This window comes from Somniosus microcephalus, chromosome 3 (assembly GCF_052327205.1).
Source record: "Somniosus microcephalus isolate GS21.2 chromosome 3, FLI_Smic_1.0, whole genome shotgun sequence".
In the NCBI taxonomy this organism is placed as follows: Eukaryota; Metazoa; Chordata; class Chondrichthyes; order Squaliformes; family Somniosidae; genus Somniosus; species Somniosus microcephalus.
Window position 1 is genome coordinate 108,446,840 of NC_140989.1, and position 25,723 is coordinate 108,472,562.

The window sequence follows — 25,723 nt, forward strand, 5'->3', positions numbered from 1 at the left end:
TGTAAATCCCACTTTCCACTATTTTTTTTAAATTAGTGCATAAAATTTGAGCTGGTTTCTGCCTAGCCCATGTAGAAGCACTGCATAGTGCTATTCACAAGTACCTCAGAGTAAATATGTTGAACCTGTAAAGAAACTAGGAAAAACAAAATTGAAACTAAATTTATTCTGCCTTGTGGCACTACTGGAGAAAATTCTCACTAATAGTGACAGCTTGAAATTTGTACAGCATACAATTAATCTAATAAAGCACACTTCAAATTGAAAGCACTTACACTTCAACTACTTTATGAGCTACAAATTAAAAGGAACAAGATTGAACAGACGACTCTATGCCCCCAAGTACTTTAAGGGCTTACCCCAACCACCCATCAATTTAAACAGCATTCAGTCACTGCCTCAAGTTATATTGAGAAGAGCACACATTAACTAATTAAAATAATTTACAATAAAAGTGATGAAGACATTAGTTAGATTTATTTTTCCCAGGTGCATGCACTTACAGCATGATGGCCAAGTGGAAATTATGGATTTAAACTATTGAAGTAAAGGAGATAAACTTTTCCAACTTTACCGTAACTATATTGGCCGATTTGGATTAAAAAATCAAACAGCAATTTTGTTACTTTTAGCACGGTAATCTACAAAAACAAACACCACCATACTACTGAAGACAATTTGTGAACCTTTTAAACAGGTGAATTCTAATAGGGCTAGTTTCCCATATGTATTAACCATATAGATCAGAGGTTCCCAAACCTTCTTTTGCTGAGCCCGTTTGGACACAAAAAATCCCATTCACACACCCTTTTTTTTAAAACTAAGAAACAGTATTTTGAGGGGAGTTCAAATGGTCACCCCGCCTTCAGTCATGTAGGGTGCCTCAAATAGCCAGCTGCTTTAAGGTAAGGATCTCTACTGTCATGCAGCAATCAGGAAATGCCACAGAAATGTCTTTCACTTTAACTGGTGTAACGTCACATAGCCAGAGGAGGTGCATTATGGGATGATCTCGGCACAGCTCAGGATGTTTGAATCCCCGCTAATTTCTGGAAGCGGATGTTGGACATATCAGAGCTGCTTCTGGTGCAACAGTAAATGATTATTACATACCACACGCAGATCTGATCGGTCCAAAGTCCACTTCTAGAAATCAGCAGGGATTCAAACATCAAAATGTTTCAAATTAAAACTGTGCCGAGATCACCCCATAATGCACCTCCTCTGGCTATACAAGGCTGCATTGGTGGCTTTTGTTCTTATCCAGTCCGACCTCCATGCACCCTCTCCAGATAATCTCCGCACGCCTCCCCCATCCCAGTTTGGGAACCTTTGATAGAGTGATTTGACATTTTGCACTGTACACTACCAATACTGTGGTTATTTAGTAGTACATGTACAGTATTTAAAATTTACTTTGGAAGACAATTTCATACAGTATTTATTATACACAATGCAAGGTGCATCAACAGAGGAGGAATTCATAATAAAACTTGTTATAACTACAGATTAAATTTTATCTAAACGGTTTCACCAGCAGCATGCACATTGCATAGGACAGGTTGTCTTACTTACATAGTCAGCCCCTGATATTTATCCTTAGGCAGCATGAAAGAAGCAAATTAACAGTAATTTATAGTTCATCCTTTATTATTCACATTTAGCAATTTTGTTTGCTTGTTGGAAGAGTCAGAAAAGTATTGATTTTTTTTTAAAGCTAACAGCAACTTTAAAAACAGCCACTCAGGCAAACATTTTGCACATTACAACAAGTTGCCACACAAAGAAAATTCAGTATGAATTACATGAACATCAGAACAGTACAGAGCATTCAGAAGGAAAGAGATTAAATTTTATTCAAAAAAAGTCTGACAGCATTCACAAGAATACAGAATATATCTTATAGCATCCATTATCTTTCTCCTTTTCAATCCTGAATGTATTGATTCATTCTGAGGTACAATTCCCCTGGGGTGAACAGCCCTTCAGTATCTTACCCAAGTCACCACCCTTCTTATAGGAGTCGAGACAGCAAGTACCCGCAAGCTGTTAAGAACATAAGTAGTAAGAGCAGGAGTAGGCCATACGGCCCCTCGAGCCTGCTCTGCCATTCAATAAGATCATGGCTGATCATCGCCCTCAACTCCACTTTCCCGCCCGATCTCCATATCCCTCGATTCCCCTAGAGTCCAAAAATCTATCTATCTCAGCCTTGAATATACTCAAAGACTCAGCATTCCCAGCCCTCTTGGGCAGAGAATTCCAAAGATTCACAATCCTCCAAGTGAAGAAATTCCTTCTCATCTCAGTCTTAAATGGCCTATCCCTTATCCTGAGACTATGCGTCCTAGTTCTAGACACTCCAGCCAGGGGAAACAACCTCTCAGTATCTACCCTGTCAATCCCCTTCAGAATCTTGTATGTTTCAATGAGATCATCTCTCATTCTTCTAAACTCCAGAGAGTTTAGGTCCATTCTACACAATCTCTCATAATAGGAGAGTCCTCTCATCCCAGGAATCAATCTGGTGAACCTTTGTTGCACCGCCTCCAAGGCAAGTATTTGATAAGGAGACAAAAACTGTGCACAGTACTTCAGGTGTGGTCTCACCAGAGCCCTGTACAATTGTAGCAACACTTCCTTACTCTTATACTCCAACCCCCTTGCAATAAAGGCCAACATGTTATTTGCCTTCCTTGTTTGCTGTACCTGCAGGCTAGCTTTCTGTGTTTCTTGCATGAGGACAACCAAATCTCTCTGAAAACCAACATTTGAAAGTTTCTCACCATTTAAAAAATATTCTGTTTTCTATTCTTCCTACCAAAGTGAATAATCTCACATTTCCCTACATTATATTCCATCAAGGGTCTAGTGAGAAGGAGGAATTAAAGGAAATTAGTATTAGTAAAAAAAAGTGAAGAAATTAATGGGACTGAAAGCTGATAAATCCCCAGGGCCTGATAATCTGCATCCCAGAGTACTAAAAGAGGTAGCCATGGAAATAGTGGATGCATTGGTTGTCATCTTCCAAAATTCTATAGATTATGGAACAGTTCCTGCAGATTGGTGGGTGGCAAATGAAACCCCACTATTTAAAAAAAGGAGCGAGAAAACAGGGAACTACAGACCGGTTAGCCGAACATCAGTAGTAGGGAAAATGCTAGTCTATTATAAAGGATGTGATAACAGGACACTTAGAAAATATCAAGGGGATTAGACAAAGTCAACATGGATTTATGAAAGGGAAATCGTGTTTGACAAACCTACTGGAGTTTTTTTTGAGGATGTAACTGGTAGAATAGATAAGTAAGAACCAGTGAATGTGGTGTATTTGGACTTTCAGAAGGCCTTTGATAAAGTCCCACATAAGAGGTTAGTGTGCAAAATTAAAGCACATGGGATTGGGGGTAATATACTGGCATGGATTGAAAATTGGTTAACAGACAGGAAACAGAGTAGGAATAAATGGGTCTTTTTCGGGGTGGCAGGCGGTGACTAGTGGGGTACCACAGGGATCAGTGCTTGGGCCCCAGCTATTCACAATATATATCAATGATTTGGATGAGGGAACCAAATGTAATATTTCCAAGTTTGCTGACGACACAAAACTAGGTAGGATTGTGAGTTGTGAGACGGATGCAAAGAGGCTTCAAGGCGATTTACACAAGTTGAGTGAGTGGGCAAATACAAGGTAGATGCAGTATAACTTGGATAAATGTGAAGTTATCCACTTCGGTAAGAAAAACAGAAAGGTAGAGTATTATTTAAATGGTGATAGACTGGGAAATGCTGATGTACAAAGGGACTTGGGTGTCCTTGTACACCAGTCACTGAAAGCAAACATGCAGGTGCAGCAAGCAGTTAGGAAGGCAAATGGTATGTTGGCCTTCATTGCAAGAGGATTTGAGTACAGGAGCAAGGATGTCTTACTACAGTTGTACAGGGCCTTGGTGAGACCACACCTGGAGTACTGTGTGCAGTTTTGGTCTCCTTACCTAATAAAGGATATACTTGCCATAGAGGGAGTGCAGCAAAGGTTCACCAAACTGATTCCTGGGATGGCAGGACTGTCGTATGAGGAGAGATTGGATCGACTAGGCCTGTATTCACTAGAGTTTAGAAGAATGAGAGGGGATCTCATTGAAATGTATAAAATTCTGACAGGGCTAGACAGACTAGATGCAGGAAGGATGTTTCCCCTGGCTGGGAGGTTCTAGAACGAGGGGGGTCACAGTCTCAGGATACGGGGTAGAACATTTAGGACTGAGATGAGGAGAAATTTCTTCACTCAGAGGATGGTGAACCTGTGGAATTCTCTACCACAGAAGGCTGTGGCGGCCAAGTCACTGAATATATTTAAGAAGGAGATAGATAGAGTTCTAGACACAAAAGGCATCAAGGGGTATGGGGAGAGCAGGAATATGGTATTGAGACAGAGGATCAGCCATGATCATATTGAATGGCGGAGCAGGCTCGAAGAGCCAAATGGCCTACTCCTGCTCCTATTTTTCTATGTTTTCTATCTGCCATCTTACTGCCCACTCACTTAGTCTATCTACATCCCTTTGCAGACTCTTGTGTTCTCCTTACAGCTTACTGTCCCGCCTAGCCTTGTATCATCAGCAAACCTGGATACATTGCACTCGGTCCCTTCATCTAGGTCATTAATATAGATTGTAAATAGCTGAGGCCCCAACACTGATCCTTGCAGCACCCCACTAGTTACAGACTGCCAACCTGAAAAAAGATCAGTTTATCCCTCTTCTGTTTTCTGTCCGTTAACCAATCCTCTATCCATGCTACTATATTTCCCCCAACCCAGTGAGCCCTAATCTTGTGTAATAACCTTTTAGGTGGCACCTTATCGAATGCCTTTTGGAAATCCAAATATACTACATCCACTGGTTCCCCTTTATCTCCCCTGCTAGTTACATCCTCAAAAAAACTCTAATAAATTTGTCAAACACGATTTCCCTTTCATAAAACCATGTTGACTCTGCCTAATCATGGTAGGATTTTCTGAGTGACTTGATACCACTTCCTTAACAATGGATGCCAGTATTTTCCCCGACGACTGATGTCAGGTTAACTGGCCTGTAGTTCCCGGTTTTGCTCTCCCTCCTTTCTTGAATAGCGGTGTTACATTTGCGACCTTCCAATCCACTGGGACCATTCCAGAATCTAGGGAATTTTGAAAGATCAAAACCAATGCATCCACTATCTCTTCAGCCACCTCTTTTAGAACCCTAGGATGTAGGCCGTCAGGTCCAGGGGATTGGTTGGCTTTTAGTCCCATTAGTTTCTCTAGTACTTTTCCTCTACTTACATTAATTATGTTAAGTTCTTCACCCTCATTAGACCCTTGGTTCCCCACCATTTTTGGTATGCTTTTTGTATCTTCAACTGTGAAGACAGATACAAAATATTTGTTTAAGTTTTTGCCATTTCTTATTCCCCATTCATATTAATAGGCCGGTTTAAGTGGAGCCCGTTCCGATGGAACAGCTCCCTCTTTCCCCAGTACTGGTGCCAGTGCCCCATGAATTGAAACCCCATTTTCCCACACCACTCTTTGAGCCACGCATTTAACTCTCTGATCTGCTTGACCCTATGCCAATTTGCACGTGGCTCAGGTAGTAATCCAGAGATTATTACCATTGTGGTTCTGCTTATTAATTTAGACCCTAGCTCCTCAAACTCCCTCAGCAGAACCTCATTCTTAGTTCTACCTATGTCGTTGGTTCCTACATGGACCACGACAACTGGATCCTCCCCCTCTGACTCCAAGTTCTTCTCCAGCCGCGAGGATATATCCTTAATTCTGGCACCAGGCAGGCAACACAGCCTTGCCTTTGGGACTCTCTTTTGCAGCTGCAGAAAGCAGTATCTATCCCCTTGACTATACTGTTCCCTACTACAGGAAACTTTTTTATCTGGCACCGACGGGACCGGTGTGGTGCCAGGTTATCAAAAAGTCCGGATTACAGAGAGGCATAGTAAAAGGTACGAGAGCCCCGTACATGGCCACAGGTCCAGGCGTCCCTGTTGCATAGCAACAGGTGCAGGAACCCCGGCCACAGATCTAGGCGTTCCTGTTGCATAGCAACAGGTACAGGAACCCTGGTTACACGGCCACAGATCCAGGAACGGCCACTAATATGAAGTAAAACTTACTTGAACCTACTCCTGAATTTTGCCGGTTAACAGAGATTTCCGGTTATTTAGGTGTCGGTAAATCGAGAGTTTCCTGTACTACCGCATTCCTTCCTTCTCCCTGCACTCTGATGGCCCCCTGTACCACAGTGCTGTGATCAGTTTGCCCAGCCTCCCTGCAGTCCTTTTACTCATCCATACAGGTAAGTACCTCGTACTTGTTGGACAAGGTCCAGGGCTGAGGCTCCTCCATCACTACATCCTGGGTCCCCATACCTTCTTGACTCGCAGTCACACCCTCCTGTCCCTGACCACTGACTAACTCTAAAGCACTACTTAACTTAAAGGGTGTAACTGCCTCCTGGAATAAAGTGTCCAGGTAACTCTCCTCACTCCCTGATGCATTGCAATGTCTGCAGCTTGTACTCCAGCTCAACAATTCTGAGCTGAAGTTCCTCGAGTTGCAGACACTCAGGATCGTGATGCTCGCCACAGACTCCCACATGCTGCAGTTACGACACCACCTGCCCTGCCATCTCTAACCTTGTTTTACTTATTAACTAATTAAAGATTTTATTCAATTGATGTTTTAGGTTTATTGTTTGATTATTTTATTTAGTTTAAGTTATTAATTTAATAAGTACTAGCAAGTTACAGTTTCTCAGCTCTTAATTTAACCCCTTTCACTAACTTAGAGCAAAAAAAAGCCGTCATACTCACCAACCAATCACCTACCTGCTCTCCCGTGACGTCACTCTTTGTTGTTATTTTTGAATTGGAGCCTCACGCCGCTGCTACTTTAATTCAGCTCTGCTCTCGGGCCGCTCTTTATCCTCTCGCCGCTTGGACTGTAGAGCATCAGCTCAAGCTGATCCTCACCTCACCCCATAGCCATATACCAAAATTTCGAACAGAAGTCATTGGAAAGCAATCAGGAGTAGGAACTCTGGACGATTTGCCTCTCTTCTTGCCAGACTGCTTGAGACCAACTGTGGTGCTCCAGTTAAGAACAGACAGCACATACTGGGAATCAGTACCCCACCATGTGGTGCACTTGCCCATTAAGCTATCAAGGGAGCCCTAGACGATAATGTCCTAACTAACAAACACTGGTTCCCACACTTGTCTTAGTACAGCATACATTTCTAGAATAACATGAATATAGTCTTCATACTAATCTTCTTACTCAAACTTCAATTCACTAAGCACCAGCAATTCACAGCAATCAACTTTAGATTTTTAAGAAATTAAATAAAAAAACTAGGGAAAAATTTGGTTGCTTTGTGCCTCCTGTTAGGGCGCTAATGGGGCGCAAAGCAACTAGCGCCCGGGCGCGACGATGTTTGCATCGCTCGCGAAATTGATCAGACATTTTGCGGCGGCGCTAAACACTACCGCCACGATCTCCTGCGCCCGCAGATCGTGACGTCAGTCGAGCGTGCAACGCCCTGGACCGGATATTGAGTGGCGCCCCCTGCTGCTGGCAACGACAGGTTGAGGGGAGCGTTTTGCAGTCGGGAAGGGACTGGGGGAGCGCTATTTAAAGGCGGCCGCTTCCTGCCTTTTTTTGTCGGCGACATTTCTGCACCACGCATTCTGAGAGAGACACTCTTCTGGAGAGATTCAACGCCGTGTGAAGGAGTTTTGGGTACTGAGCAGCACTTGGCAGGTTTATTTTGATTTGACCTTCCTTGCATCGATTTAGAAGAGACTATGGGGGCTGCACTCCGAGCTCTTTCCCTGGGCTTCTCTATTGTTTTCCAGCAGATTTGATGTACAGGTCTCTCCAGGCCAAGATTCAAGGCTGCAATGAGCAGGGTGTGGATGGAGAGCAAGATCGACCCGCCCCTTTAAGAACTGGCCAGTACCAGTGTGTCTGTGTTCCATTGCTGACTGACATCACGTGAGCTTCGCCAGCGCTCTGAGGTAGCGCCTTGCTCTTCGGTGTTAGCGCCTGATTTAGCGCTCCAATCACCTCCAGGGGCGATAGAAGCCAAGTTTGCAGTCGGAGGTGATAATTAGCACCAGGCGCTAAACTTTGCACCTGGCCGATGATTGCGCCCCAAACGGGGAGATACCGAATTTCTCCCCCCTGCTGTTCTATTTTCAGCATTTGAAAGAATAAGAGCACTTATCACAAGTAACACTAGGCCACAGTTCAAGCCTGTGCGCTGAACTACAGACAACTATCAACTATAGAAACAAATGGCTAATGTAGGATTTAAAAAATGCTGTGCACTATTTTCAGCCTATTCCTTTGCATTTACACAGTTGAAAAGCCTCCACACCATCTTCTGGATTTCACTGTGCTTCACATGTCTACTGCCTTTTCCATTGACAGTACAGTACTTCACAGCAGGGACTCATTAAACAGTCATTACAATTTATGCATATACAGTCGATTTAGTTTCAGTAACCTTAAACTGTGATCGTAACAGTGACAATGTAAATGCAATTATGCCAACAACTGTGATGGAAGTGTACAGATACCAATTTGAAGCCTGTACCTATTGTGATGCTGCTGAAGTACTTTCAAGCCAAATTTTCAGTAAACCTTCCCTCCCCTAGTTGCATTTCTTTTGCAATCAAAATGAAAGCCGTTAGCATTGGAAAATGGAACACTAAGTCACAGAGCATGCCTGTGCCCTGAACTACAATCAACTATCAAGTATAGAAACAAGTAAGGTTTTAAAAATAAATACTGTGCACTATTTTCAGCCTATTCCATCGCATTTACATTCCCGTGTTGGGCATCATTGCCAGCATCAAGTACTACCAGGACAGCTGTCAGATAGACACCATAAACTACCGACAGCCAAGCCTGATCCAGTGCTCATCAGACACCGACATGTGCGCACTTCCAGCGGGGAACGTTGGATAACCATCAGGAGCAAGAACCTTGGACAATTTTTCACCTCCCCCGACAGGTCAGTTGTAGCAACCCTACTGTCACCCAGCTAACCAAGCATGAAACAACCCTGGGACTTTCTAGTCCATAATGGCTCAACTACTCACTGCCTTAAATGACTTAGCCATTGGTTGTACGTCCATACAGTTTCTAACCACAAGGGGAATACCTTAATTGCCACTACTGGAGGCAGAATCACCAATATTGTGCACTGCCATAAAAAATTTACCAACTTCCAAAAATAAAATTATAATGTTCCATTAAAGAGATCCATTTAATATTGCAGCCCATTTATCATAATCAAAGCTGCAGGTTTATAGTGGCTGAATAAGTTTAATTCCATTTCTATTACATGGGATTCTGAGATTTTTGCAGGCATTTTGGGGATTAAATTCTGCAATTCTACCTGTTTATAAATAAGGGTCTTTGATTTATTGAAGACTGATTTTTTTTTTACATTATGTGCAATTATGGGTTTGCCAAGCCTTTTAAACTATGTTTTGAAAGTTGCATTATATGAATCTGTTCATTTTTTGCAGGGGGGGGGGGTAGAGAAGGGGACAGCAAGCCAATGGTTCCCCTTTATCCACCCTGCTAGTTACATCCTTAAAAAACTCTAATAAATTTGTCAAACATGATTTCCCTTTCATAAAACCATGCTGACTCTGCCTAATCATATGATGATTTTCTGATTCGGCAGAGTCAACATAGTTTTATAAAAGGGAAACTGTGTTTGACAAATTTATTAGAGTTATTTGAGGATGTAACTAGCAGGCTAGATAAAGGGGAACTATTGGATGTAGTACACAAGAACATACAAGAACGTAAAAAATAGGAGCAGGAGTAGGCCATATGGCATTTCGAGCCTGCTTTGCCATTCAATAAGATCATGGCTGATCTTCAACCTCCACTCCACTTTCCCGCCCGATCCCCATTCCCCTAGTCCAAAATCTATGTATCTCAGCCTTGAGTAGATTCAACGACCAAGCATCCACAGCCCTTTGGGGTAGAGAATTCCAAAGATTCACAATCCTCCGTGAAGAAATTCCTCCTCATCTCAGTCTTAAATGGCCGACCCCTTATCATGAGACTATGACCCCTAGTTCAAGACTCTCCAGCCAGGGAAAACAACCTCTCAGCATCTACCCTGTCAATTCCCTTCAGTATCTTATATGTTTCAATGAGATCACCTCTCATTCTTCTAAACTCCAGAGAAAAGAGGCCCAATCTACTCAATCTCTCCTCATAAGACAACCCTCTCATCCCAGGGATCAATCTAGTGAACCTTCGTTGCCCCGCCTCTACTGTTCAAAATATGTTTGATCCTCATTAGTTATCTTCAGATACTGGCCCTCTGGGGCCTGTTTTCACAAACAAAAGGTTGCACTACATACAAATTGTGTTCAATGGTCACTTGTCTTCATACAATTAATACCCATTGTGGAAGTGGTTATGAACATAGAAACATAGAAGATAGGAGCAGGAGTAGGCCATTCAATGCGATCATGGCTGATCATCCAAATTCAGTACCCTGTCCCTGCTTTCTCCCCATACCTTGATCCCCTTAGCCTTAAGAAATATATCTAACTCCTTCTTGAAAATATTTAATGAATTGGCCTCAACTGCCTTCTGTGGTAGAGAATTCCACAGGTTCACCACTCTCTGGGTGAAGAAATTCCTCCTCATCTCAGTCCTAAATGGCTTACCCCTTATCCTTAGACTGTGACCCCTGGTTCTGGACTCCCCTGCCATCGGGAACAGCCTTCCTGCATCTAGTCTGTCTAGTCCTGTTTGAAACTTATAAAATTCTATGAGATCCCCTCTCATTCTTCTAAACTCTAGCGAATATAAGCCTAATCGACCCAATCTCTCTTCATATGTCATTCCTGCCATCCCAGGCTCTAAGTAGTTACGCGGACTTCAACTCATTTGGAGAACATACGGAAGCGATTTAGACACATAGGCCCCGGTATTAGATTTAAGGTGGAGAGGGTGGGGGAGGGGGCTATTTTGTGGTCGGGAAACCCGGAAGAACGGGTTTCCCTCAGGTCCTGCCGAATTTAACAGCTCGGAGATAAATAGAAGAGTCGGGTGAGATCGGAGGCCGTAGCCAGGGAGCGCAGAGCAAGGAGGGATGCAGACATCATGGCTTGTAGGAGGGGGTGGGGAAAAGAGATTGTGGCTTCAGGGGTGGGGGGGGGGGGGGCGGAAAGGAAATGTTGGTGGAGGTCTTATGCAGGTAAGCTGGATCCAGCAGGAAAGTGGAAAGGCACTTAGCTGCTTGATTCAGCAGGTCTCGCCTCGCTTTGGCTGCCGGGTTAAATTTAAAGTGGAGATTAAATCTGAGGCACACAGCCTCATTATAATATTTATAAATGACAAACCGGTCTCCTGGTAGTGGGTTGGTTGCCTGCCCCTTGACCCGCTTCCGTTAAGATGGGCACGTTCAAGGCGGGTTGGGTTCCGGTTTGAGATTTTTAACATCCCACGCAATCCAAACCCACTTGTTTTTTGGGGGTTAAAATTCCCCTCATAATTGCTGCCTGCAGTTTTGCCCTCAGAGATGTGATGGGGTCTCACAAGGACATGCCTCTAGCAGGGTCAACAACTTCTATTTGTACAGTCCTTAAACGTAGAAAATGCCCTAAGGTGCTTCACTAAGAAACAAATGTCTAACAGCCATGAACGAGTTAGAAGAGTTAATCGAAAGCAAGCTGGAGACTTTTAAAGGCAGGGAGAGAAGCAGCAACTCAGGGTGGTTCAGGGAGGACATTTCAGAGAGTAGAAGGCTCTTCCCAATGTTCAATTGGCAGAAGCATGTATGGAGAAGCATAGGTTTAGCCAGTTAGCTCTTATGCCAGTGGCAGTTCTGTGCAATCACAAACTGATTAGAAGCAAAGTATCTAAAAGTACAGAGTTAGCACTTCCAATGGCCCCTCTGGCACGGATACAGATAGAGCAGAAGTAGCTACAGATAGAGGTAGAATATCTAATGAATCTCATACAGATGGCCAGTTGCCCGAGCGGACACTCGCCACTTCTAGTCCCCAGCTAGGAGAACAATAAGAATTAAACTACCACACGCACTAAACGATATCAACATTTGTTTGCTTTGAACATAATGTTGTAGTCTGTCATTTCTTTATTCTGCAGGTAACACAATCAGTTCTATTAAAGGGAACTACAGATTTAACTTCTTCGGAAAAATACACAGGAAAAGCAACTACCAATGCCGTCATTGAAAAGAAAGAAAGTAACAGCATCCAATACTGTTTTCACTGGGGCTGGAAAAAGAACAAAAAACAAGCTTAAATGTTGAAGTGAATGGTGACCATCAGTGCCACCAGTAGTGCAGTATTGTGGTCTTCATAGACCAGGTGACAACCTCAACTATAGCCTTCCTGCCTTGCCTGTATCACACTATGCACTGACTCTCCACCATATGTAGGCAACTATTGGTGCAGTGAACCTAGGGTAGTTTGTTGTATAAGCAGGTGTGCTCCTCAGCCATTTGCAATCTTGGGCCATCCTTTCCTGTAGCAGGAAACAGACAATAATGGGCCACTGCACCCAGTCAGGTTGAAAGATCCTCTGTACAGTTCATTGTGGCAAGGGTGCTGACAGATGCAATTCTTGCACTTCTTTCTTAGAACTTACCATGCCCTATTAAGGAAAAGTCTATGCACTTTAATATAGTCCTTCAACAAGCGCTTCATAAGTCTTTTTTTCCCCCAAATGATCAAACATTTTTACTCCCACCAACTCAAGGTGTGAGGAAAACAAACTACAAATCAGAAAATTACTTTATTGCTTTTCCTTTGCAGTTTACTCACATCTACTCATGTTAAACTTTACACATGAAGAAAAATGCACCAATAGATTTTTAAACAAAGCAAAAATCCACATTAATAGTTCGGAGTTGTAATAACAAGTGGGCTATTCTGTACTGGTTTCAATGAGCGGGGAATAGTTGGATCTTCAGTTAACTGCTGATAGGGTTAGATGAAGAGGGGTGGGTGGAGGCTCATGTGGAGCATAGACCAATTGGGACAAAGGCCTGTTTCTGTGCTGTACATTTTATGTAATTCTATTGAAAATGAACAGTTAAAAATGAAAGAACTTGCATTTATATAGCACCTTTCAAATTCTATGGGCATCCCCAATTACTTTTGAAGTGCAGTTGCTGTTGTTTTGTAGACAAACACGGCAGCAAAAGCAAGGTCCCACTAACTGCAATGAGATGAAGTGACCAGTTGATGTAGTTTAGTGAGGTCGATTGAGGAATGACAGGCCAGGACAGTGGGTGAAAGAGTACCATGGAATCTTTAACCACCACCAAAACAGACACATCTCATCTGAGAGATAATGGGCCAGATTTTGCTCTCCAAATAATGGTGAGGCTAATGGCTCTCGTCGTTATTGATGCGCAAATGGTATAGCAACTTCAGACGAGGGGCAGATGCACGGTTAAACACGAATATCCTAAGGTTGTTGTCCGAGTTGCGCCGCTCCACTATTAGCTTTGTGAAAATGGGATCTCACTGTCTGCCTCATCATTAAAATGCATTGAATGGCGTGAAGTTGCTGTTTTTATGCGGTAGATATGAACTAAGCTCGCCACAGAAAGTTAAGTTTTGTAATTTCAAGTCCAAGTACAGGTAGACTATCCCTTATCTGCACTTCCGAAAACCGAAAGCTTTTTCGTGGAGCGTAAGTCGTGCGCACGACATGACCAGAGTGGCGCAAAACATGACCCGACGCGGCCGATGCTCGACCCACGCAGGTGTGAGGCGTCAGTTGTGTCTCAGCGCTGTCACACGTGCGCCTGCTGCTCTCTGATATTTGTTGTTTTTTTGGCGATTTGTGAAAATGTTAAAAAGAACTGCAGATACCCCTATGGGTAACAGTGAGAAGCAGAGAAGGAAGCATCTCTCATTATTGATATTGCAGAAAGTGGAGTTATTGTAGAAGCTTGATCGTGGTGTCTGTGCGACGTCTTACTGAAGAATATGCTGTGGGAACTACCACCGTATATGACTCAAAGAAACAAAGACAAGTTGTTGAAGTTTTACACTAACAGTGATGACCATAAACTAATGAAAAGTAGGAAAACATTGCATAGGGCAAAAAATGAAGATCTTGACCGTGTGCTGATTGAGTGGATTCGACAACGAAGAGGTGAACGTGTGCCACTGACTGGTTTGATGGTCATGAAACAAGCTAGAATATACCATGAAGAACTGAACATTGAAGTTGAGTGTGAATATTCAGAAGGTTGGCTGCATAAATTTAAGAAGCGTCATGGTATAAAATATCTGAAAATCTGTGGTGAAAAAGCTTCTGCTGATCATGAAGCAGCTGAAAATTACATCGACGAATTTGCCAAAATAATATGATGAAAACCTCGGTCCTGAACAAATTTACAATGCTGATGAAACAGCTCTGTTCTGGCGCTACGTTCCTAGAAAAACATTAACAACGACTGATGAGAGTGCACCAGCAGGTTTTAAGGACGCTAAGACAGGTTGATTGTTCTTGGGTGTGCCAATGCTGCAGGCACACACAAGTTAAAGTTGGTAGTGATTGGAAAAAGCCAACATCCGAGATGTTTGAAAGGTGTATGCAATTTACCTGTGCATTATTATGCGAGCAAGAAAGCATGGGTAACCAGAGGAATATTTTCTCACTGGTTCAATAACCACTTCGTACCAGCGATACAAGCTCATTGCAGGCAAGTTGGACTGGAAGAAAACTGCAAAATTTTACTGTTCCTGGACAACTGCTCCGCACATCCCCCTCCTGAACTTCTTGTGAAAAGTAATGTTTTCGGCATTAACTTTCCCCCTAATGTGACATCTTTAATACAGCCTTGTGACCAAGGAATTTTACGCTCCATGAAGAGCAAGTATAAAGACTTTTTTTGAACTGTATGCTTGATGCAATCAACAGAGGCATAGGAATCCAAAGCTTCCTGAAAGAGTTCAATGTTAAGGATGCCATTTACGCAGTTGCTAATGCTTGGAACGATGTTGATAAACCAACATTAATAAATGCTTGGCACAGACTTTGGCCTACAACGATGTTTGATGAAGATGGACCTGCAGATGAAGATTTTGAAGGATTTCCTGTCAGTCAGGAGAAGATGATGATATCAAACCTCCTTACTTACACCAAAGGTTTATCATCCGAAAGTGTAAATAAGTTAGAGGAAGCTGACATCGAAGAAGTGCTGAACATTGACAATGATGCACCTGTTGTGCATTCGTTGAGTGATGGGGAAATTGCTGAAATGGTGTTAAATAAAGACAAGCATGAGGATAGTAGTGATGATGATGATGATGACATTGTGAACACAGGTGAAAAAATCCCCATAGACGATATGGTGACAATGTGTGATCAGTTAATTGCTGGCCTTGAACAACATGCATTTATCAGTGAGCAAGAGATTATGCAAGTTTACTCAATTAAAGAGAGACTGCTTAGACAGAAACCAATGTTAATGAGACAGATGACACTGGAAGAAATCTTTAAAAAGGCCGTCTGTCGTAGTGCTGCTTCATCACTTGAGAATCCTGTTCCTGGCCCATCTTCAGATGTCTGACTCCAACCTGATGACGACGATGACAACACTGATGTACCCTCTTCTCCAAGATCCTCAAGCCAGATGTAATGTACCTTTACTGCATGTATATGTACAGGTATTTAGCTTAGTTTGCACCTGTATATGTTTGAAGTTTTACTGAATGTTTTCCTTACAAATAAACTGCACTAGAGTATTTATGGTCTACATTTCTCCCATTATTTAATTTACCAAATTATTACTGTACAAATAAACTGTAATACTATTTATAGGCTTTATTTATCCCACTCAGTGTGAATATTCATAAGGTTCGCTGCAGAAATATTAATGTGTTTGCTTACAGGGTGCTGCCCCGTAATACCCTTCCGAAATCTGAAAAATTCCGAATTCCAAAACACAGCTGGTCCCAAGGTTTTCGGATAAGGGATAGTCTACCTGTACTCATTTAACAATGCGGTAAGTGTTAATTACTGCCAATCAACCTCTAGCACTGAAAATTAACTATCAGTGTGAAGTTCCATTCCTGCGGCTTTTAATTGCTGGAGATTTTAAAAATGTAATACTGTAAAGTAATTTTTTTAACTTTTAGTTTGTCTCTTTTCTCTCTCGCTCTCCCTTAATCCCACCTTCCTTTCCCTCTATTTCTATTCCTGTACCCGATTTGACATTGGCCTAGAATTTGCGGTTGTAATGATCACGAAACTGTCAGCGTTCGCCGTCATTACTGTGAAACTGACAGCAACTTCTGGTGCCCACGCATGCGCATTTAAACGTGGAAATCCAGAAGTTGCGGTCAGTGATTCCCCACTCCTCCATAAGGTGCGTTGTTGAAGTCCTCGTAGATGGAAATCTTAGAAAGCATTTGAATTGAAGTGAACTTTCACTTTTTATGCTCTAATCTCGCTGTAAAAATCCCTGAAAAAGTTAAGCCTTGTTGAATGAGGTGTAACTGGGTTTTTAACGGCGTACTAAGTCATAATTACTGCTGAACAACCTTGCTAGCCCTGAAAAACAAATGTTATATTTGTGGAATGCCAAATTTCTCCATTATGATACAAATTTCATAGATTTTTAAAGTAATTAAAAAAACATTTTTAAGTGAGTTTATGATATTTCAGTTTCTACCTTAATCCCATGTGTATGTCCCAATCTTTATTTCATTCTCTGTTAAATAATTAAAAAGTGAAGAATAATCAATGCTTTTTACTTCATGGTTTGCTGTCTGTGAGAATTCTGCAATGTGATTGGCTGGTTAGCCTGCTTGATGACATTACTGTTGCTGGACGCCAGAGATCCCCTATCGGTGGCGCCAGAATGAAATTAACGTCGGGAAAAGTAAAAGCCATGCCACAGAGATCACAATCTTTGCGGGCAGCTTTCTGAGGTCAGCGGTGAGCGCCGTTACTTTGCCGCTAACTGCAAAATCTGGGCCATTGAATTCACCCATTCTAATTTACACTTCCTCCTCAGTCCTTGTGCTGTTAATTTCCCAATCCTTCAATCTGATTGGTTAAGGAAATACACAGTTGCTTTCCCTGCTCACTCAGGTCCCAGATGCCCTTTTTCCCCTTCGCAGTGCCGTCATCAGCTAGCACTTTCAGCAACTTGCTATGCAAAAAATTAAAACACCTAAATGTGCATGGGGAAGTCTAACTAATCACAGAATGCCAGATGCCGTTAGATGCCCTGCTACAACAAAATCTGGCCCAACATCTTTGACAATGCAGCACTCCTACAGTACTGAACTGAAGTGCCAGCCTAAATTTATGTGGTCAAGTCATGAAATGGGACTTGAATCCACAACCTTCTGACTCAGAGGCAAGTGTACTACCACACACTGCTTATTATTAGGCAATCAAAAAAACTTGAGAACTTAGAAAACCAGAGCAACAACAACTTGCATTCATGTAGCACATTTAATGTAGTAAAACGTCCCAAGGCACTTCACAGGAGTGTTATAAAATAAAATTTGACACAGAGTCACATAAGAGATATTAGGACAGATGGTCAAAAGCTTGTTCATAGAGGTAGATTTTAAAGAGCATCTCAAAAGAGAGTTAAGAGAGGTGGAGAGGTTTAGGGAGGGAATTCCAGACCTTAGGGCGTAGGCAGTGGAAGGCACAGTGCCAACGGTGGTGTGCTAAAATTCGGGGATGCGCAAGAAGCCAGAACTGGAGGAGGTCAGAGAGATAGGGAGGGGTGAGGCCATGGAGGGATTTGAAAACGAGGATGAGAATTTTAAAATAAAATCGAGGCATTGCCAGACCGGGAGCAGTAGTGTTGAAGCAAATTGACTGACACCCCTGTATTATTCTAATCCAACTTGAGCTATGAATCCTCTAATGTTCTCTTTGCTGGTTTTTTCCCTCCACCTTCCATAAACTCCAACTCTTCCAAAACTCAGCTGCCATATTCTGCCCTGCACGAAGCCCGACTAGCTCATCATGCCCAATCTTGCTCCCAGTGATCCATTAAATTTAAAACCCTTGCCCTGGTCTTTAAATCCTTTCATAGTGTTGCCCTGCCCTATCTCTGTAACCTTCCTCTAGGCTTACAAGTTTCTGACTCTAGCCTCTTGTGTAACTGGCCTTCCCTTCGCTTCACCATTGGTGGCAGAGTCTTCTGCCATCTCAGTCTTACTATTTGAAACTCCCTCCCTACATCCTTCCTTCTCCTCTTCACCTTAGTGGGGGGTTGTCTTGTTTAAAAAGTTAATTAAAAACCCTTTTTGAAGTACACTGCTTACAGTGTTTGCTTATGTGCCAATTTTTTGTGTTTGCAAAAACATAGGTGAGGCAATGTCATCAGTTGTAGGCAAGGTTATGGCCAACCGAGGTAGAACACTAGTACGATAGCAAAATACTGCAGATGTTGGAAATCCGAAATAACAACAGAAAATGCTGGAAAAACTCAGCAAGTCAGGCAACATCCGTGGAGAGAAATTTGAGTTGACGTTTCGGGTTTGACCCTTCTTCAAAACTGGAGAGAAAAGGAACTAGATCGAAGGCAGGGCTGCGATCGGACAAAAGAATTAAAGAACCAAAAGAAGTAAAAGAGATTAGAAGCTAGACGAGATGGTAATAGGCTGTGATTAGGTGTAAAGTGTACTGGCAGGGCAAAAGATAGCTGCCAGGTGTGAGAGAGAAACAAAAGGAAAGGGGGGGGGGGGGGGAAAGGAAAGGAGTGGAAAAATATAAGTGAAAATGAAATAGGGGCCGAGGTTATGATCTGAAATTGTTGAACTCGATATTGAGACCGGAAGGCTGCAGACTGCCTAATCGGAAGATGAGGTGCTGTTCCTCGAGTTTACGTTGAGCTTCCGTGGAACAGTACAAGAGGCCAAGGACGGTGAGGCGGGAGGTAGAACACAAACTGTTAACATTTAGGTGCATATTGTTTAAACCTGTAGTGCTGCATAATGTTTTTCTATTGCAAAAAGCAGAATTAAACAATTAATTTTGAAGCTATTCTGCTTTTCTGCCTGCTGTTAAAAAACTGAAGTGCAGATAATTTATACTAGTGGAACATACTTGTTGACCTCAGGCTCGGTGTATCATGGGAGTCAGTTTAAAGAACTGAGAAAACCATTTTCTGCTCATAGTTTTTTTTTAAACAAAACAATGGCTATGTCTGGCACCATCGTGGTGACACTATTTGATATAGTTAAGCTGCAACACTTCAGATACCCAATTTACACTACAGAACCATTGACACTGTAGGGCAAAATTCAGAGCACGAACAGCAGCTGAAAAACTACATGCAGAGAATGTTTTGAAGTAGCACCAGTTTAGCAGAAACATGCAGATAAAAGGAAGGCTTCCTTGTCATCATGGATATATTCCAATTAACATCCCTTTTATAATACAACATTGCTGCCCAAGGCCCTATATCAGTGATTTAATAAATAAAGGAAGAGTCGCACCACCTGGGGAAACCAAAACCATTCTCTTGGTCCTGCCATCAGGCGAAACCAGGCTGTTAGCAACTTCGCTATCCTATTTGACCAAGCTGACCTTCACAAAAATCGCCTACCTCCACCTCTAACATCGCCCATCTCCGCCCTGCCTCAGCCCATCTGGCCTATTACCCACTCCCTTCACTGCACCATTGGTGGCCGTGCCTGCAGCCATCTAGGCGCGAAGCTCTGGGATTTCCTCCTGAAACCTCTCCTCCTCCCTTACCTCCTGAAACCTCTCCTCCTCCCTTACGTCCCGAAACCTCTCCTCCTCCCTTACCTCCCGAAACCTCTCTCATTGATTAGGCTTTCAGTCACCCTTCCCCTTCTCTAGCTCGATCCCAATTTTTACCTTATTACGTTCCCGTGAAGCATCCTGGGATGTTTCCTACGTTGAATTTGCTGATACAATAACCCAAGTTTAAGTGAGAGTTGGATAAGTACCTGCTTACAAATTTGATAGTGGAGTGATATTGTGGGATATATTCCCAGACACTCGAGCAGCCAGATGGACGAAAATGGACTTTTCTGATCCTGTACATTCCTCAGCTCCACTAGTGCTGGCAGCCTTCCATACCAGACTGACAATGCTATTTTTGTTTATTAGCATAGGCAGTGAGTGTTGGAAAGATATTTGATTGTGGTGGCGGGGGGGGGGAAACGGGAAAGAGAGAAGCGGGTATTGCAGTGGAACCCAACTCTGTCCTCATCCAACATCCACATATATACTCTTTCCAGTACTGGGTAACTGGACAGTGATCAACAATGGAAACACTTGGCTGATTTTAACTATCTCTAGCTTGGGAATTGATGCCAACAGTAGTATTCCAATGCCATGATCACCCTAGCTAGAATCAGCTAACTTAACACAAACCAGAAATGGAACCTGGTATCTTCTTGGTCCTTAGACTTCACATACCATATGGTACATTTATGCACTGTGCCAGAGAAACTTCTATTTTTCCTGTTATGCTGAACAAGCCTCAGTGCATTGACTTGTACTGTAATCACAAGACCTGTGGGAAAGAATTTAAAAAAACATTTGTGGGGAAATAAAACAATGATGCTACTGTTCAACAGCACAATTTCACACATTTAAGCAAATGGTAGCATAGTGGTAATGTTACTGGGCTAGTAATCCAGAGGCCTGGACTAATGTTCCAGAGACACAAGTTCAAATCCCACCACAGCAGCTGGGGAATTTAAATTCAATTAAATAAATCTGGAATAAAAAGCCAGCATCAGTAATGGTGACCATGAAACGATCGGATTGTTGTAAAACCCCATCTGGTTCACTAATATCCTTTCAGGAAGGAAATCTGCTGTCCTTACCTGGTCTGGCCTATATGCGACTCCAGACCCACAGCAATGTGGCCGACTCTTAACTGCCCTCTGAAATGGCCTAGCAAGCCACTCAGTTGTAACTAACCGTTACGAAACATAGTAAGAATGAAATTGGATGGACCACTCAGCACCGGCTACGGACACGACAACGGCACACCCAGCCCAGTTGACCCTGCAAAGTCCTCCTCACCAACATCTGGGGACTTGTGCCAAAATTGGGAGAGCTGTCCCAAAGACTAGTCATACTCACAGAATCAAACCTTTCAGCCAATGTCCCAAACTCCTCCATCACCATCCCTGGGTATGTCCTGTCCCACCGGCAGGACAGACCCACCAGGGGTGGTGGCACAGTGGTATACAGTCGGGAAGGAGTGGCCCTGGGAGTCCTCAACATTGACTCCGGACCCCATGAAGTCTCATGGCTTCAGGTCAAGCATGGGCAAGGAAACCTCCTGCTGATTACCACCTACTGCCCTCCCTCAGCTGATGATTCCGTACTCCTCCATGTTGAACACCACTTGGAAGAAGCACTGAGAGTAGCAAGGGCACAGAATGTACTCTGGGTGGGGGACTTCAACATCCATCACCAAGAGAGGCTCGGTAGCCCCACTACTGACCGAGCTGGCCGAGTCCTGAAGGACATAACTGCCAGTCTGGGCCTGCGACAGGTGGTGAGAGAACCAAAACGAGGGAAAAGCCTACTTGACCTCGGTCTCACCAATGTATCTGTCGCAGATGCATCTGTCCATGACAGTATTGGCAGCAGCAGTAACCACCGCACAGTCATTGTGGAGACGAAGTCCCAACTTCACACCGAGGACACCCTCCATCGTTTTGTGTGGCACGATCCCAGTGCTAAATGGGATAGATTCAGAACAGATCTAGCAGCTCAAAACTGAGCATCCAGGAGGTGCTGTGGGCCATCAACAGCAGCAGAATTGTATTCCACCACAATCTGTAACCTCATGGCCTGGCATTTCCCTCACTACCATTATCACCAAGCCAGGGGACCAACCCTGGTTCAATAAGGAATGAAGAGTATGCCAGGAGCAGCACCAGGCATACCTAAAAATGAGGTGCCAACCTCGGAAAGCTGAAACACAGGACTACATGCATGCTATAAAGAGGAAGCAGCACGCTATAGACAGGGCTAAGTGATCCCACAATCAACGGATCAGATCAAAGCTCTGCAGTCCTGCCACATCCAATTGTGAATGGTGGTGGACCATTAAACAACTAATGGGAGGAGGAGGCTCCATGAATATCCCCATCCTCAATGATGGTGGAGCCCAGCACGTGAGTGCAAAAGACAAGGCTGAAGCGTTTGCAACCGTCTTCAGCCAGAAGTGCCAAGTGGATGATCCATATTGGCCTACTCCCGAGGTCCCCACCATCACAGAAGCCAGTCTTCAGCCAATTTGATTCACTCCATGTTATATCAAGAAACGGCAGAATGCACTGGATACAGCAAAGGCTATGGGCCCCAACAACATCCCGGCTATCGCGCTGAAGACTTGTGCTCCAAGAACTAGCCACGCCTCTAGTCAAGCTGTTCCAGTACGGCTACAACACTGGCATCCATCCGACAATATGCAAAACTGCCCAGGTATGTCCCGTCTACAAAAAGGACAAATCTAACCCAGCCAATTACCGACCCATCAGTCCACTCTCAATCATCAGCAAAGTGATGGACGGTGTCATCAACAGTGCTATCAAGCACCACTTACTCACCAATAACCTGCTCACCGATGCCCAGTTTGGGTTCCACCAAGACCACTCGGCTCCCGACCTCATTACAGCCTTGGTCCAAACATGGACAAAAGGAGCTAAATTCCACAGGCGAGGCGAGAGTGACTGCCCTTGATATCAAGGCGGCATTTGACCGAGTGTGGCATCAAGGAGCTCTAGTAAAACTGAAGTCAATGGGAATCAGGGGGAAAACGCTCCACTGGTTGGAGTCATACCTAGCACAAAGGAAGATGGTTGTGGTGGTTCAAGGTCATTCATCACAGCCCCAGGACATTGCTGCAGGAGTTCCTCAGGGCAGTGTCCTAGGCCCAATCATCTTCAGCTGCTTCATCAATGACCTTCCCTCCAACATAAGGTCAGAAATGGGGATGTTCGCTGATGACTGCAGTGTTCAGCGCCATTCACAACTCCTCAGATAATGAAGCAGTCCATGTCCATCAACACTCAAGAAGCTCGACACCATCCAGGACAAAGCAGCCCGCTTGATTGGCACACTATCCACCACCTTAAACATTCACTCCCTCCACCACCGGCGTACCGTGGCTGTAGTGTGTACCATCTACAAGATGCACTGCAGCAACTCGCCAAGGCTTCTTCGGCAGCACCTCCCAAACCCGCGACCTCTCCACCTAGAAGTACAAGGGTAGCAGGCGCATGGGAACACCACCACCTCCAAGTTCCGCTCCAAGTCACACACCATCCTGACTTAGAAGTATATCGCCGATCCTTCACTGTCACTGGATCAAAATCCTGGAAATCCCTACCTAACAGCACTGTGGGAGTACCTTCACCACACGGACTGCAGCGGTTCAAGGCGGCGGCTCACCACCACTTTCTCATGGGCAATAAATGCTAGCCTCGCCAGCGACGCCCACATCCCATAAAACTAATTTTTAAAATCTAATATATTGGCTCTGATGACTACAACAAATCAGCATTTTCTCAATTTTACTCCGAGAAATAAGAAATGGCACTGCTCCCAGTTTCAAAACAATAAACACTCCTCAAATTCATTAGCTCACTTTTGGCCAGATATACCCTTGTACCATCCAAATATGCTGTAACAAAGGAAAATTCTTGTATATGGCTGTGATACTGGCAGAGTACCACTTTTTGTTAGTTATTCTGCTATTTGAACTGGTCGATAAGAGAGATTACAACCAATGTTCCCGTTAAGCTGCGCGGCTACGCAGCGGTCTAAATGGATTTTAAACAGAAAACCCGTGCATGCGCGGAAATTTGAATGGGCCACAGAGCCCGTTAAAGGGACCGTGCACCCAAAAGAAATTAGCGGGAACATTGATTACAACAGATCCTGTTAAGAGCAGTGTTGTCCAATACATTAGCCAGATGTGGCTAATTGGTAATCCAGATATAGTTAATTGCATTATCAGTGTCTGTAAAAGATCCCAAGGCACTATGCAAAGAGCAGGGGAGTTCTCTCGTTGTCCTGGCCAACAGTTATCCGCCAACCAACACCTAAAATCAGATAATCTGGTCATTTATTTCATTGCTGCTTGTGGGATCTTACTGTGCCCAAATTGGCTGCCGCGTTTTCTACACTAAAAAAATGACTACACTTCAAAAGAACTTAATTGACTAAAGAGATTTGGGGCGTCCTAAGAGGTGCTATATAAATGCCAGGTCTTTCTGTCTTTAAATAAAAAATGAGTAATAGACACTGTCGTTGAGCATGTACTCTCAATACTCATTCACACGGTGTATGTATGTGTGCTTTAACCTTTTTGTGCATTTTTCCAAGATCAGGGTATTTTGAAGACAAACAAGGAGGTGACAAAGTGAAAAGGCTGAGGGAGGGAGATCTGGAGGCGGGGTACAGTGCTGAAGGAACAACTGCCAATGGTAGAATGGCAAACAAGAAAGCTGGTGCTAGAGGAGGGAAGGTTGCATAGAGAAGTACAGCTGTACGTTTGAACACAACAACTGGCTGAACATAACCCAGCAATAGAGAGTCTCGACTTTAAGGTTAAAGTCTGATAATTTGAATTTTGGTTTTGAGTATTTAATAGAATATGCAAATCCAAACCGCCCATTGAGATAATCTGACTTTAACATACGTGTCTGTTACTCAGTACATAGAATGAGCTACCTCCATTTTTAAAGGAATTAAGAAACATATTTAGTCAAACAGGTTAAAGACCTGGGCTAGAAAAATGGTAGCCCCCGAAAACGGGTGCAGTGATCGCAATGAGATAAGAACCCGCACCCGTTTGGAGGACTGCAGGCAGCATGTATTATTCGTGCTGTGTGCTACTTTGCATAATTGTAGCGTTCAGCCAAGCGCTGAACACGCTGCGGAGTGGCTCAACACTCTGCAGGGGGCCCAGGTTCATGCGAGGCTAGCTCCTCTTAAAGGGGAGGTGCCTTCTGCCTGCAACAGGTGATGAAAGTGATTGTGAAGGCTGCTATCAGATGGTTCAACAGGCCAGAGAAAGGGCTCCAAGATTCTCTTTCCACAGGGGGCCAGGAGGCAACAGAGTGTGCAGTGGGAACAGATAGCCAATATGGTCAATGCCAGCAGTACAGCCACGAGGACCTGGACTTAGTGCAGGAAGAAGTTTAATGACCTCACATGCGTGGTCAAGGTCAGTGAATTCATCTTCAGATTCCACATCCCACCATCTGCACTACTAGCCTCACACACTGCTCAATGTGCCACACCCCCATCACTCACGTAGCAACAATCTCTACCAAACACGACTCACACCTGACATTCATAGCTTCACCTCACCCGCACACACTTACCACTGCCGCAAACCTCACACCCACATCTCACAGCTTGAACACACAGTCAGCTATTCAACCATGACAGACACATCACCTAAACACATGACACCACACTCACTGACACACTTCCCTTTCTCTTGCAGGTAAAGGTGCCGCGTAACAGACAAAAGCAGACCTTAACCAGCGAGCGACAGGCTCGCCTGCATCACCTCACCCTCTTGGAGGAGACGGTGCTGGCCATTCATGGCAGGTGCATGGCTGAACTCGTGGCCAGCGGCGGAGCTGA

General features: G+C 43.7%; 1 protein-coding gene across 2 annotated transcripts in view; it reads right to left on the bottom strand.

Annotated features, from left to right (window-relative positions):
* The window catches only part of sft2d1 (SFT2 domain containing 1), a 93,740-nt gene that overhangs the window by 56,848 nt on the left and 11,169 nt on the right, over positions 1–25,723 (bottom strand). The window lies entirely within an intron of this gene.